This window comes from Oncorhynchus keta, unplaced genomic scaffold, assembly GCF_023373465.1.
Source record: "Oncorhynchus keta strain PuntledgeMale-10-30-2019 unplaced genomic scaffold, Oket_V2 Un_scaffold_1547_pilon_pilon, whole genome shotgun sequence".
Classification (NCBI taxonomy): domain Eukaryota; kingdom Metazoa; phylum Chordata; class Actinopteri; order Salmoniformes; family Salmonidae; genus Oncorhynchus; species Oncorhynchus keta.
In genome coordinates this window covers 197,377-212,954 of record NW_026290801.1, presented here as the reverse complement: position 1 = coordinate 212,954, position 15,578 = coordinate 197,377, and the positions used below count along the sequence as shown (strand labels likewise).

The window sequence follows — 15,578 nt, the reverse complement described above, 5'->3', positions numbered from 1 at the left end:
GACTCAGTCCCTCATCAATGTCCCTCTCTCTGTCATTAAAGAGACTCAGTCCCCAGTCAGTCCCTCATCCCTGTCTCTCTCTCTGTCATTAAAGAGACTCAGTCCCCAGTCAGTTCCTCATCCCTGTCTCTCTCTCTGTCATTAAAGACACTCAGTCCCCAGTCAGTTCCTCATCCCTGTCCCTCTCTCTGTAGCTCATCTCAGTGGGCCGTGGTCCTGATTACATTTGTTTAAGTAATATGAGCCTTCAGGGGATTTCCTCTTTTAGAAACCATGTCATTACTACCTCAGTAGATCTGAGTCAAGGACAAACATCACTGTGTCTTGATCAAGGTTTATACAGCAGAGAGAGAGAGAGAGAGAGAGAAACAGGGGGAGACAGAGAGAGAGAGAGAGAGAGAGAGAGAGAGGGAGACATGGGGAGACAGAGAGAGACAGCGAGAGAGAGAGAAAGGGAGAGACAGAGACAGCGAGAGAGAGAGAGAGAGAGAGAGAGAGAGAGAGAGAGAGAGAGAGAGAGAGAGAAGACAGAGAGAGAGAGAGAGAGAGAGAGGAAGACAGAGAGAGAGACAGAGAGAGAGAGAGGAAGACAGAGAGAGAGAAAGAGAGAGAAAGGGAGACAGAGAGAGACAGAGACAGAGAGAGATAGAGAGACAGAGCGTCACAGAGGTCAGGGTCAGATCAGCTCCTGCATTTTTCAGCATTTTCTTTAAAAAAAGATAGATTAAGAGTCAGATAAACTTAGATTTTTTGTCTGGAACACATACTGGATTTTACCCTCTACAACATAACCCCTACTTCAAATCAAAACTTAAAACCTACAACCTGATTTTGGACGGAATTACGGAATCACCTGGAAGGTTCACAACTACCAAGGATTTTTACTCTATACAGCAAATTCTCTGGAAAACAACAGAAACCTGAAAACACCATCCAACCTGGAACTGAGTGAGTAATGCTTAGTCTGAAACTATATCTTATTTCCAAAAGCCAAGAAGAAAAATACACAACATTACTTTATAAGGACTGAATTCTAACATAATTCTGCCAAGCTTGATACAGCTTCAACTAGCACTGACGTGTCAAGTGAGAGGTGTCAAAGCCCATTAGCCCAACAATGGCAGGAGAGTCACACAGTCTACCCCAACCAAATGGAGAGGCCTTAGAAGCTCCCTCCCGCTGTTCAGAGGCAATTAAAATACAGTATCCTTTGAATGTAAAGAATGAGAAGTCAAGAAAAGATTACAAAATGAAGCTCCTTATGGAAAATCAAGAGACACTTTTTGCTGACTATTACAAAAATGGGAACATCAGCAACCTTATCTTCCACACAAACCATCCCCTGGCATGGCACAGTGCTATATTAGCACACTACCCCTCTGTTACGAGAGCGGGGATTAACGAGGGGTGGAAACTCAGAATACTTGATAACGAGGACTCTGAGTCAAGTAATATAAATATCTATAAGTCCGGAACAGTGATCGTACAAAGTAAACACAAACAGTTTCAGCTGGACTTTCACCTAATCAAAGAATTAGCCCAACAGGAGAAGCTCTCCCTGATAAAGATACCCCCACCCCGAGCGGGTCAAACCAGACCTCTTCATTATATAACCCCACAGACGAGCCACCCCCAGCGGAGAGTCAACCTCCCAGCACGGACTACCACTCCCTCATTGAAATGAAGGACAAATTCACCCAGCTGGAGGTAAGACAGGTGGAGCTGGAACAGCAGGTGATTACACTTCAGTCAGCACAGACCCAGACAACAGTCCAGCACAACAACACCCCCTTAACCAGACCCGGAGAGCTGGAGGTGGACAGAGACATATCTGCACTCTGGACTGTGGTGAGACAACTTCAACAGGAGAAAGAGCAGAATCAGGAGAAGAACAGAGCATTAGAGGAGAGGATCAGACTGCTGGTGGAGGAGAGGTTGAGGGGAATGGAGGAGAGGGTGAGGGGACGGAGGAGAGGTTGAGGGGGACGGCGTGTGACAGAGAACAACCCACTAGAGAGGTGGCCACCCCCACAGAGAAGCCAGCAGAACAGCCCACCCCAGCACCTGACAAAAGTTTCGACACCACAGCAGAACAGTCCACACCAGACCCTGACCATAGAGTCGACACCACAGCAGAACAGACAAATGAAGAACCACAAGCCCAGCGGCTCTCACCCCCTCTGAGCACCCCCCCTGATAGCCCTTCTGACAACCCCCTCACACCCACTGAGGACAAACACAAGACACAGATTGTACTACTTATGGACTCAAATGGGAAATATATAGAAGACATTTTTTTCCCCCCAAACATAGTGTGTCTAAACTCTGGTGTCCAAACACCCAGCGTGCCCTCGACCTTCTGTCTGAGGACCAACTAGGTTCACCCAGCCACATAATAATACACACAGGCACAAACGACCTGAGAGCACAGCAGGAAAGTGCAACAGCACTGAAGGGAGTGATTGAAAAGGCTTCTTCTACTTTCCCCAAGTGGTTATCTCCACCCTGCTACCACGAAAAGACTTCCACCCTGCCACAATACAGCGGGTAAACGCAAGTATTTCCCGTGACTGTGCCTCAAAACCAAATGTTTTCCTGGCCCACCACTCCACCCTGGACTTGAACAGCCTCTATGACCAGGTCCACCTCTACAAGGCAGCAGTGCCCACCTTTGCCAGGACCCTAAAGGACATCGCTCTGAAACGTATCCCCAACACTTCACACAGGAGCAACAGATCAATAGACTCCCCACCCAGACCAGCGAGACACCCTCCCAGACCTGCAGGACCCCCCTGGACCTACACATAGAGGACCCACGCCAAGAGGAATTACATCCAGACCACAGTACACCCAGACACATCCACACCCCCACCCCAACCAATCAACACCACCCCACGTCAACCATGCCCACACCCCATTTAGGCCCCCTCAGATCAGACCTATGCCACTCCTGCCCACCCCATGCACCCCACCCCCGCAAAGAGGGCCTCAACATGGAAGCCACACATACGCCCAGGTAGTGAGCGGGCAAACAGTCCCAACCCCCACTCTCACACTCGCCCAAGCCAATAGCATGTACCAGATGCTCAGCAGGCTCTGCTCACACTTACTGGCCTGAGGCCAAACCACACGACCAACAACATTGGACATTCTATGGAACAAAAGCCTTCACTATATCATCCTGGAATATCCAAGGCCTGAGGTCATCTGCCTTTGGCCTAAAGAGCAGAAACCCGGACTTCACCAAAGAAATCGGTAATACAGACATTGTCATCCTGCAAGAAACCTGGTATAGAGGAGACGGACCCACTGGTTGCCCTCTAGGTTACAGAGAGCTGGTAGTCCCATCCACCAAACTACCAGGTGTGAAACATGGAAGGGACTCAGGGGGTATGCTAATTTGGTATAGAGCAGACCTAACTCACTCCATTAAATTAATCAAAACAGGAACATTCTACATTTGGCTAGAAATTCAAAAGGAAATGTTCCTAACAGAGAAAAATGTCCTCCTGTGTGCTACCTATATCCCCCACTAGAATCCCCATATTTTAATGAAGACAGCTTCTCCATCCTGGAGGGCGAAATCAATCATTTCCAGGCCCAGGGACATGTACTAGTCTGTGGCGACCTAAATGCCAGAACCGGACAAGAACCTGACACCCTCAGCACACAGGGGGACAAACATCTGCCTGGAGGTGACAGCATCCCCTCCCACATATGCCCCCTAGGCACAACTATGACAACATAACCAACAAAAACGGGTCACAACTCCTGCAGCACGCTGGGTATGTACATAGTCAACGGTAGGCTTCGAGGGGACTCCTATGGTAGGTACACCTATAGCTCATCTCTTGGCAGTAGTACTGTAGACTACTTTATCACTGACCTCAACCCAGAATCTCTCAGAGCGTTCACAGTCAGTCCACTAACACCCCTATCAGACCACAGCAAAATCACAGTCTACTTAAACAGAGCAATACTCAACCATGAGGCATCAAAGCCAAAGGAACTGAGTAACATTAAGAAATGCTATAGGTGGAAGGAATGCAGTTTGAAAACCTACCAAAAACAATTAGGCAACAACAAATTCAATTCCTTTTAGACAATTTCCTGGGTAAAACGTTCCACTGTAATAGTGAAGGTGTAAACTTGGCAGTAGAAAATCTTAACAGTATATTTGACCTCTCAGCTTCCCTATCAAATCTAAAAATCTCAAATAGAAAACCGAAGAAAATTAACAATAATGACAAATGGTTTGATGAGGAATGCAAAAATCTAAGAAAGAAATTGAGAAACCTGTCCAACCAAAAACATAGAGACCCGGAAAACCTGAGTCTACGCCTTCACTATGGTGAATCACTAAAACAATACAGAAATACACTATGGAAAAAGAAGGAACAGCATGTCAGAAATCAGCTCAATGCAATTGAAGAATCCATAGACTCTAACCACTTCTGGGAAAATTGGAAAACACTAAACAAACAACAACACGAAGAATTATCTATCCAAAATGGAGATGTATGGGTAAACCACTTCTCCAATCTTTTGGTTCTATAACAAAGAACAAAGAGCAAAAACATATACATGATCAAATACAGATCTTAGAATCAACTATTAAAGACTACCAGAACCCACTGGATTCTCCAATTACATTGAATGAGTTACAGGACAAAATAAAAACCCTCCAACCCAAAAATGCCTGTGGTGTCGATGGTATCCTCAATGAAATGATCAAATATACAGACAACAAATTCCAATTGGCTATACTAAAACTCTTTAACATCATACTTAGCTCTGGCATCTTCCCCAATATTTGGAACCAAGGACTGATCACCCCAATCCACAAAAGTGGAGACAAATTTGACCCCAATAACTACCGTGGAATATGTGTCAACAGTAACCTTGGGAAAATCCTCTGCATTATTATTAACAGCAGACTCGTACATTTCCTCAATGAAAACAATGTACTGAGCAAATGTCAAATTGGCTTTTTACCAAATTACCGTACAACAGACCATGTATTCACCCTGCACACCTTAATTGACAACCAAACAAACCAAAACAAAGGCAAAGTCTTCTCATGCTTTGTTGATTTCAAAAGCCTTCGACTCAATTTGGCATGAGGGTCTGCTATACAAACTGATGGAAAGTGGTGTTGGGGGTAAAACATATGACATTATAAAATCCATGTACACAAACAACAAGTGTGCAGTTAAAATTGGCAAAAACACACACATTCTTCACACAGGGTCGTGGGGTTAGACAGGGATGCAGCTTAAGCCCCACCCTCTTCAACATATATATCAACGAACTGGCGCGGGCATTAGAAAAGTCTGCAGCACCCGGCCTCCCCTGCTAGAATCCGAAGTCAAATGTCTGCTGTTTGCTGATGATCTGGTGCTTCTGTCACCAACCAAGGAGGGCCTACAGCAGCACCTAGATCTTATGCCTACAGATTCTGTCAGTCCTGGGCCCTGACAGTAAATCTCAGTAAGACCAAAATAATGGTGTTCCAAAAAGGTCCAGTCACCAGGACCACAAATACAAATTCCATCTAGACACTGTTGCCCTAGAGCACACAAAAACTATACATACCTTGGCCTAAACATCAGCGCCACAGGTAACTTCCACAAAGGTGTGAACGATCTGAGAGACAAGGCAAGAAGGGCATTCTATGCCATCAAAAGAAACATAAATTTCAACATACCAATTAGGATTTGGCTAAAAATACTTGAATCAGTCATAGAGCCCATTGCCCTTTATGGTTGTGAGGTCTGGGGTCCGCTCACCAACCAAGACTTCACAAAATGGGACAAACACCAAATTGAGACTCTGCACGCAGAATTCTGCAAAAATATCCTCCGTGTACAACGTAAAACACCAAATAATGCATGCAGAGCAGAATTAGGCCGATACCCACTAATTATCAAAATCCAGAAAAGAGCCATTAAATTCTACAACCACCTAAAAGGAAGCGATTCACAAACCTTCCATAACAAAGCCATCACAAACAGAGAGATGAACCTGGAGAAGAGTCCCCTAAGCAAGCTGGTCCTGGGGCTCTGTTCACAAACACAAACACACCCTACAGAGCCCCAGGACAACAGCACAATTAAACCCAACCAAATCATGAGAAAACAAAAAGAAAATTACTTAACACATTGGAAAGAATTAACAAAAAAACAGAGCAAACTAGAATGCTATTTGGCCCTACACAGAGAGTACACAGCGGCAGAATACCTGACCACTGTGACTGACCCAAAATTAAGGAAAGCTTTGACTATGTACAGACTCAGTGAGCATAGCCTTGCTATTGAGAAAGGCCGCCGTAGGCAGACATGGCTCTCAAGAGAAGACAGGCTATGTGCTCACTGCCCACAAAATGAGGTGGAAACTGAGCTGCACTTCCTAACCTCCTGCCCAATGTATGACCATATTAGAGAGACATATTTCCCCCAGATCACACAGATCCACAAAGAATTCGAAAACATATCCAATTTTGAAAAACTCCCATATCTACTGGGTGAAATACCACAGTGTGCCATCACAGCAGCAAGATTTGTGACCTGTTGCCACGAGAAAAGGGCAACCAGTGAAGAACAAACACCATTGTAAATACAACCCATATTTATGCTTATTTATTTTATCTTGTGTCCTTTAATTATTTGTACATTGTGTATATATATATATCTATATATATATATAATATGACATTTGTAATGTCTTTACTGTTTTGAAACTGTTGTATGTGTAATGTTTACTGTTAATTTTTGTTGTTTTTCACTTTATATATTCACTTTTTATATATTTCACTTTGTATGTTGTCTACCTCACTTGCTTTGGCAATGTTAACACATGTTTCCCATGCCAATAAAGCCATTATTGAATTGAGAGAGAGAGAGAGAGAGAGAGAGAGAGAGAGAGAGAGAGAGAGAGAGAGAGAGAGAGAGAGAGAGAGAGAGAGAGACAGAAAGACAGAAAGACAGAAAAAGAGAAAGGGAGACAGAGACAGAAAGACAGACAGAGAGAGAGAGAGAGAAAGAGAGACAGAGAGACAGAAAGACAGAGAGAGAGAGACAGAGAGAGACAGAGAGAGAGAGAGAGAGAGAGAGAGAGAGGGAGAGAGAGAGAGAGAGAGAGAGAGAGAGAGAGAGGGAGAGAGAGAGAGAGAGAGAGAGAGAGAGGCAGAGAGAGAAAGGGAGACAGAGAGAGAAAGAGAGAGAGAGAGAGAGGGAGGAAGACAGAGAGAGGGAGACAAAGAGAGAGAGAGACAGAGAGAGAGAGAGACAGAGAGAGAGAGAGAAAGGGAGACAGAGAGAGAGAGAGAGAGAGAGGAGAGAGAGAGAGAGAGAGAGAGAGAGAGAGAGAGAGAGAGAGAGAGAGAGAGAGAGAGAGAGAGAGAGAGAGAGGAAGACAGAGAGAGAAAGGGAGACAGAGAGAGAGAGAGAGAGAGAGAGAGAGAGAGAGACAGAGAGGGAGACAGAGAGACAGAGACCGAGAGTGAGAACACGGCAGTGGTTCTAAAATAGACAGGATCAACTTTAGAGTCACAGCTCTCTGCTCCAAGACCCTGATTAGCCTCACCTAGCTACCTGGGACTAGCTAGTTAAAGGTGCAAGACCCTGATTAGCCTCACCTAGCTACCTGGGACTAGCTAGTTAAATAAAGACCCTGATTAGCCTCACCTAGCTACCTGGGACTAGCTGGTTAAATAAAGACCCTGATTAGCCTCACCTAGCTACCTGGGACTAGCTAGTTAAAGGTCCAAGACCCTGATTAGCCTCAACTAGCTACCTGGGACTAGCTGGTTAAATCAAGGACCAAGACCCTGATTAGACTCAACTAGCTACCTGGGACTAGCTGGTTAAATAAAGACCCTGATTAGCCTCAACTAGCTACCTGGGTCTAGCTGGTTAAATAAAGGACCAAGACCCTGATTAGCCTCAACTAGATACCTAAATGACAGGCGCTCAGAACCTCCTCTGTCCCAGAGGAACGGGGTTAGCATCCTCATCAACTATTAATACAGCCACATAACCCATTAAAACAGCCATAACTTCCTCTAGCCCAGGGGAACAAGGTTAGCATCCTCATCAACTATTAATACACATGTTAATAAGAAGTTAGCATCCTAGCCCAGAGGAACGGGGTGTCTGTCTGTGATAACAGAGACAGGAGTTAGCATCCTAGCCCAGAGGAACTGGGTGTCTGTGATAACAGAGACAGTAGTTAGCATCCTAGCCCAGAGGAACAGGGTGTCTGTGATAACAGAGACAGGAGTTATCATCCTAGCTCAGAGGAACAGGGTTATCATCCTAGCCCAGAGGAACAGGGTTAGCATCCTAGCCCAGAGGAACAGGGTTATCATCCTAGCCCAGAGGAACAGGGTTAGCATCCTAGCCCAGAGGAACAGGGTTATCATCCTAGCTCAGCGGAACAGGGTTATCATCCTAGCCCAGAGGAACAGGGTTAGCATCCTAGCCCAGAGGAACAGGGTTATCATCCTAGCCCAGAGGAACAGAGTTAGCATCCTAGCCCAGAGGAACAGGGTTAGCATTGTAGCCCAGAGGAACAGGGTGACTGTGATAACAGAGACAGTAGTTAGCATCCTAGCCCAGAGGAACAAGGTGTCTGTGATAACAGAGACAGTAGTTAGCATCCTAGCCCAGAGGAATTAGGTGTCTGTGATAACAGAGACAGTAGTTAGCATCCTAGCCCAGAGGAACAGGGTTAGCATCCTAGCCCAGAGGAACAGAGTTAGCATCCTAGCCCTGAGGAACAGGGTTATCATCCTAGCTCAGAGGAACAGGGTTATCATCCTTGCCCAGAGGAACAGGGTTAGCATCCTAGCCCAGAGGAACAGGGTGACTGTGATAACAGAGACAGTAGTTAGCATCCTAGCCCAGAGGAACTAGGTGTCTGTGATAACAGAGACAGTAGTTAGCATCCTAGCCCAGAGGAACAGGGTGTCTGTGATAACAGAGACAGGAGTTAGCATCCTAGCCCAGAGGAACAGGGTTAGCATCCTAGCCCAGAGGAACAGGGTTAGCATCCTAGCCCAGAGGAACAGGGTGTCTGTGATAACAGAGACAGGGGTTAGCATCCTAGCCCAGAGGAACAGGGTGTCTGTGATAACAGAGACAGGGGTTAGCATCCTAGCCCAGAGGAACAGGGTGTCTGTGATAACAGAGACAGGGGTTAGCATCCTAGCCCAGAGGAACAGGGTGTCTGTGATAACAGAGACAGGGGTTAGCATCCTAGCCCAGAGGAACAGGGTGTCTGTGATAACAGAGACAGGGGTTAGCATCCTAGCCCAGAGGAACAGGGTTAGCATCCTAGCCCAGAGGAACAGGGTTAGAATCGTAGCCCAGAGGAACAGGGTTAGCATCCTAGCCCAGAGGAACAGGGTTAGCATCCTAGCCCAGAGGAACAGGGTGTCTGTGATAACAGAGACAGGGGTTAGCATCCTAGCCCAGAGGAACAGGGTGTCTGTGATAACAGAGACACGGGTTAGTATCCTCAACGTGATAATACATTGAGCTCTAAGAGGCTAATTGGCTGGGTGAAAATGATTTGAGAGGCCATTACCTACATGTCACATGTAATCAGATCTACTCAGTGGCAGCAAAGCTTCCTCTCTGAACCATATTCAGCCTGCTAATATGCAGAACCACGCTACCACCAGGTTATGTACTTATGGTTAAAACATCACACTTTAGGTTCATCATCTAACTTCAAGTAATGGATGCTGTCTGTAAGGTACAGGAAGTAGCTTGCACTATATTTATGATTTATTTCACCTTTATTTAACCAGGTAGTGTCACGCCCTGACCATAGAGAGCTTTTTATTCTCTATGTTGGTTAGGTCGGGGTGTCACTAGTGTGGGTCATCGGGGTGATTATGGTTCTATGTTGGCCAGGTACGGTTCCCAATCAGAGGCAGCTGTTTATCGTTGTCTCGGATTGGGGATCATTTTTTAAGGCAGCCATTTCCCCTTTATGCTTTGTGGGATCTTGTATAGTTGCCTGTTAGGACTAGTTGTTTATCTTCACGTTTCGTTTGAGATTTATTGTTCTTGTTTTGCTGTGAGTTTCACCTACAAATAAAAAGGATGTGGAACCCAGATCACGCTGCGCTTTGGTCCAGTTATTATAACGAACGTGACAGGCAGGCTATAGTTGAGAACAAGTTCTCATTTTGCAACTGTGACCCTGACCAAGATAAAGCAAAGCAGTACGACACACAACAACAACACAGAGTTACACATGGAATAAACAAACATACAGTCAATAATACAGTAGAAAAAAAACAAAAAAAAACGTCTATATACAGTAAATGAGGTAAGATAAGGGAAACGTCTATATACAGTGAGTGTAAATGAGGTAAGATAAGGGAAACGTCTATATACAGTGAGTGTAAATGAGGTAAGATGAGGGAAACGTCTATATACAGTGAGTGTAAATGAGGTAAGATGAGGGAAACGTCTATATACAGTGAGTGTAAATGAGGTAAGATAAGGGAAACGTCTATATACAGTAAATGAGGTAAGATAAGGGAAACGTCTATATACAGTGAGTGTAAATGAGGTAAGATAAGGGAAACGTCTATATACAGTGAGTGTAAATGAGGTAAGATAAGGGAAACGTCTATATACAGTGAGTGTAAATGAGGTAAGATGAGGGAAACGTCTATATACAGTGAGTGTAAATGAGGTAAGATAAGGGAAACGTCTATATACAGTGAGTGTAAATGAGGTAAGATAAGGGAAACGTCTATATACAGTGAGTGTAAATGAGGTAAGATAAGGGAAACGTCTATATACAGTGAGTGTAAATGAGGTAAGATAAGGGAAACGTCCATATACAGTGAGTGTAAATGAGGTAAGATAAGGGAAACGTCGATATACAGTAAATGAGGTAAGATAAGGGAAATGTCTATATACAGTAAATGAGGTAAGATAAGGGAAACGTCTATATACAGTAAATGAGGTAAGATAAGGGAAACGTCTATATACAGTAAATGAGGTAAGATAAGGGAAACGTCTATATACAGTAAATGAGGTAAGATAAGGGAAACGTCTATATACAGTAAATGAGGTAAGATAAGGGAAACGTCTATATACAGTAAATGAGGTAAGATAAGGGAAACGTCTATATACAGTAAATGAGGTAAGATAAGGGAAACGTCTATATACAGTAAATGAGGTAAGATAAGGGAAACGTCTATATACAGTAAATGAGGTAAGATAAAGGAAACGTCTATATACAGTAAATGAGGTAAGATAAGGGAAACGTCTATATACAGTAAATGAGGTAAGATAAAGGAAACGTCTATATACAGTAAATGAGGTAAGATAAGGGAAACGTCTATATACAGTGAGTGTAAATGAGGTAAGATAAGGGAAACGTCTATATACAGTGAGTGTAAATGAGGTAAGATAAGGGAAACGTCGATATACAGTGAGTGTAAATGAGGTAAGATAAGGGAAACGTCTATATACAGTGAGTGTAAATGAGGTAAGATAAGGGAAACGTCTATATACAGTAAATGAGGTAAGATAAGGGAAACGTCTATATACAGTGAGTGTAAATGAGGTAAGATAAGGGAAACGTCTATATACAGTGAGTGTAAATGAGGTAAGATAAGGGAAACGTCTATATACAGTGAGTGTAAATGAGGTAAGATGAGGGAAACGGTCAGGTAGTATCACATTTTCATTTCATTTCATTACAGTACAACGGTTTGATTTGTTTGATCGTAGCTAGCTACATAGCTAGCTACATAGCCGTCTTTGTTTCAAAGATAATTGTGTAGTCTAGAGCGATTTCCTAGGTTAGCTAGCCAGCTATTGTCGTTCTTTTAACGCAACGTAACGTAAACAACACTGCTAGCTAGCCAGCTAGCCCCCGAATAGTAGCACTGTAGAAACTATTACACTCAACGGAACGACTTGATTAGTGTAGTGTCAACAACGCAGCTACTGCCAGCTAGCCTACTTCAGCAATACTGTATCATTTTAATCATTTTTAGTCAATAAGATTCTTGCTACGTAAGCTTAACTTTCTGAACATTCGAGACGTGTAGTCCACTTGTCATTCCAATCCCCTTGCATTAGCGTAGCCTCTTATAATATATGCCATAATAATAATAATAATAATAATATATATGCCATTTAGCAGACTTTTATGTTACAGTCATGTGTGCATACATTCCTGTGGTCTGAACCCACTACCCTGGCGTTACAAGCGCCATGCTCTACCAACTGAGCCAGAAGGACCTTCTGTAGCCTGTCAACTATGTGTCTGTCTATCCCTGTTCTCTCCTCTCTGCACAGACCATACAAACGCTCCACACCGCGTGGCCGCGGCCACCTAATCTGGTGGTCCCAGCGCGTACGACCCACGTGGAGTTCCAGGTCTCCGGTAGCCTCTGGAACTGCCGATCTGCGGCCAACAAGGCAGAGTTCATCTCAGCCTATGCCTCCCTCCAGTCCCTCGACTTCTTGGCACTGACGGAAACATGGATCACCACAGATAACACTGCTACTCCTACTGCTCTCTCCTCGTCCGCCCACGTGTTCTCGCATACCCGAGAGCTTCTGGTCAGCGGGGTGGTGGCACCGGGATCCTCATCTCTCCCAAGTGGTCTTTCTCTCTTTCTCCCCTTACCCATCTGTCTATCGCCTCCTTTGAATTCCATGCTGTCACAGTTACCAGCCCTTTCAAGCTTAACATCCTTATCATTTATCGCCCTCCAGGTTCCCTTGGAGAGTTCATCAATGAGCTTGATGCCTTGATAAGCTCCTTTCCTGAGGACGGCTCACCTCTCACAGTTCTGGGCGACTTTAACCTCCCCACGTCTACCTTTGACTCATTCCTCTCTGCCTCCTTCTTTCCACTCCTCTCCTCTTTTGACCTCACCCTCTCACCTTCCCCCTACTCACAAGGCAGGCAATACGCTTGACCTCATCTTTACTAGATGCTGTTCTTCCACTAACCTCATTGCAACTCCCCTCCAAGTCTCCGACCACTACCTTGTATCCTTTTCCCTCTCGCTCTCATCCAACACTTCCCACACTGCCCCTACTCGGATGGTATCGCGCCGTCCCAACCTTCGCTCTCTCTCCCCCGCTACTCTCTCCTCTTCCATCCTATCATCTCTTCCCTCTGCTCAAACTTTCTCCAACCTATCTCCTGATTCTGCCTCCTCAACCCTCCTCTCCTCCCTTTCTGCATCCTTTGACTCTCTATGTCCCCTATCCTCCAGGCCGGCTCGGTCCTCCCCTCCCGCTCCGTGGCTCGACGACTCATTGCGAGCTCACAGAACAGGGCTCCGGGCAGCCGAGCGGAAATGGAGGAAAACTCGCCTCCCTGCGGACCTGGCATCCTTTCACTCCCTCCTCTCTACATTTTCCTCCTCTGTCTCTGCTGCTAAACCACTTTCTACCATTCTAAATTCCAAGCATCTGCCTCTAACCCTAGGAAGCTCTTTGCCACCTTCTCCTCCCTCCTGAATCCCCCCCCCCCTCCTCCCTCTCTGCAGATGACTTCGTCAACCATTTTGAAAAGAAGGTCGACGACATCCGATCCTCGTTTGCTAAGTCAAACGACACCGCTGGTTCTGCTCACACTGCCCTACCCTATGCTCTGACCTCTTTCTCCCCTCTCTCTCCAGATGAAATCTCGCGTCTTGTGACGGCCGGCCGCCCAACAACCTGCCCGCTTGACCCTATCCCCTCCTCTCTTCTCCAGACCATTTCCGGAGACCTTCTCCCTTACCTCACCTCGCTCATCAACTCATCCCTGACCGCTGGCTACGTCCCTTCCGTCTTCAAGAGAGCGAGAGTTGCACCCCTTCTGAAAAAACCTACACTCGATCCCTCCGATGTCAACAACTACAGACCAGTATCCCTTCTCTCTTTTCTCTCCAAAACTCTTGAGCGTGCCGTCCTTGGCCAGCTCTACCGCTATCTCTCTCAGAATGACCTTCTTGATCCAAATCAGTCAGGTTTCAAGACTAGTCATTCAACTGAGACTGCTCTTCTCTGTATCACGGAGGCGCTCCGCACTGCTAAAGCTAACTCTCTCTCCTCTGCTCTCATCCTTCTAGACCTATCGGCTGCCTTCGATACTGTGAACCATCAGATCCTCCTCTCCACCCTCTCCGAGTTGGGCATCTCCGGCGCGGCCCACACTTGGATTGCGTCCTACCTGACAGGTCGCTCCTACCAGGTGGCGTGGCGAGAATCTGTCTCCTCACCACGCGCTCTCACCACTGGTGTCCCCCAGGGCTCTGTTCTAGGCCCTCTCTTATTCTCGCTATACACCAAGTCACTTGGCTCTGTCATAACCTCACATGGTCTCTCCTATCATTGCTATGCAGACGACACACAATTAATCTTCTCCTTTCCCCCTTCTGATGACCAGGTGGCGAATCGCATCTCTGCATGTCTGGCAGACATATCAGTGTGGATGATGGATCACCACCTCAAGCTGAACCTCAGCAAGACGGAGCTCCTCTTCCTCCCGGGGAAGGACTGCCCGTTCCATGATCTCGCCATCACGGTTGACAACTCCATTGTGTCCTCCTCCCAGAGCGCTAAGAACCTTGGCGTGATCCTGGACAACACCCTGTCGATCTCAACTAACATCAAGGCGGTGTCCCGTTCCTGTAGGTTCATGCTCTACAACATCCGCAGAGTACGACCCTGCCTCACACAGGAAGCGGCGCAGGTCCTAATCCAGGCACTTGTCATCTCCCGTCTTGATTACTGCAACTCGCTGTTGGCTGGGCTCCCTGCCTGTGCCATTAAACCCCTACAACTCATCCAGAACGCCGCAGCCCGTCTGGTGTTCAACCTTCCCAAGTTCTCTCACGTCACTCCACTCCTCCGCTCTCTCCACTGGCTTCCAGTTGAAGCTCGCATCCGCTACAAGACCATGATGCTTGCCTACGGAGCTGTGAGGGGAACGGCACCTCAGTACCTCCAGGCTCTGATCAGGCCCTACACCCAAACAAGGGCACTGCGTTCATCCACCTCTGGCCTGCTCGCCTCCCTACCACTGAGGAAGTACAGTTCCCGCTCAGCCCAGTCAAAACTGTTTGCTGCTCTGGCCCCCCAATGGTGGAACAAACTCCCTCACGACGCCAGGACAGCGGAGTCAATCACCACCTTCCGGAGACACCTGAAACCCCACCTCTTCAAGGAATACCTAGGATAGGGTAAGTAATCCTTCTCACCCCCCTAAAAAGATTTAGATGCACTATTGTAAAGTGGCTGTTCCACTGGATGTCATAAGGTGTATGCACCAATTTGTAAGTCGCTCTGGATAAGAGCGTCTGCTAAATGACTTAAATGTAAATGTCTATATACAGTGAGTGTAAATGAGGTAAGATAAGGGAAACGTCTATATACAGTGAGTGTAAATGAGGTAAGATAAGGGAAACGTCTATATACAGTGAGTGTAAATGAGGTAAGATAAGGGAAACATCTATATACAGTGAGTGTAAATGAGGTAAGATAAGGGAAACGTCTATATACAGTGAGTGTAAATGAGGTAAGATAAGGGAAACATCT

General features: G+C 45.9%; 1 protein-coding gene across 1 annotated transcript in view; it reads right to left on the bottom strand.

Moving 5' to 3' along the window:
• The window catches only part of gpc6a (glypican 6a), a gene marked incomplete at its 5' end in the record, with an annotated part of 506,463 nt that overhangs the window by 335,882 nt on the left and 155,003 nt on the right, over positions 1-15,578 (bottom strand). The gene's annotated exons all lie outside the window — the stretch shown is intronic.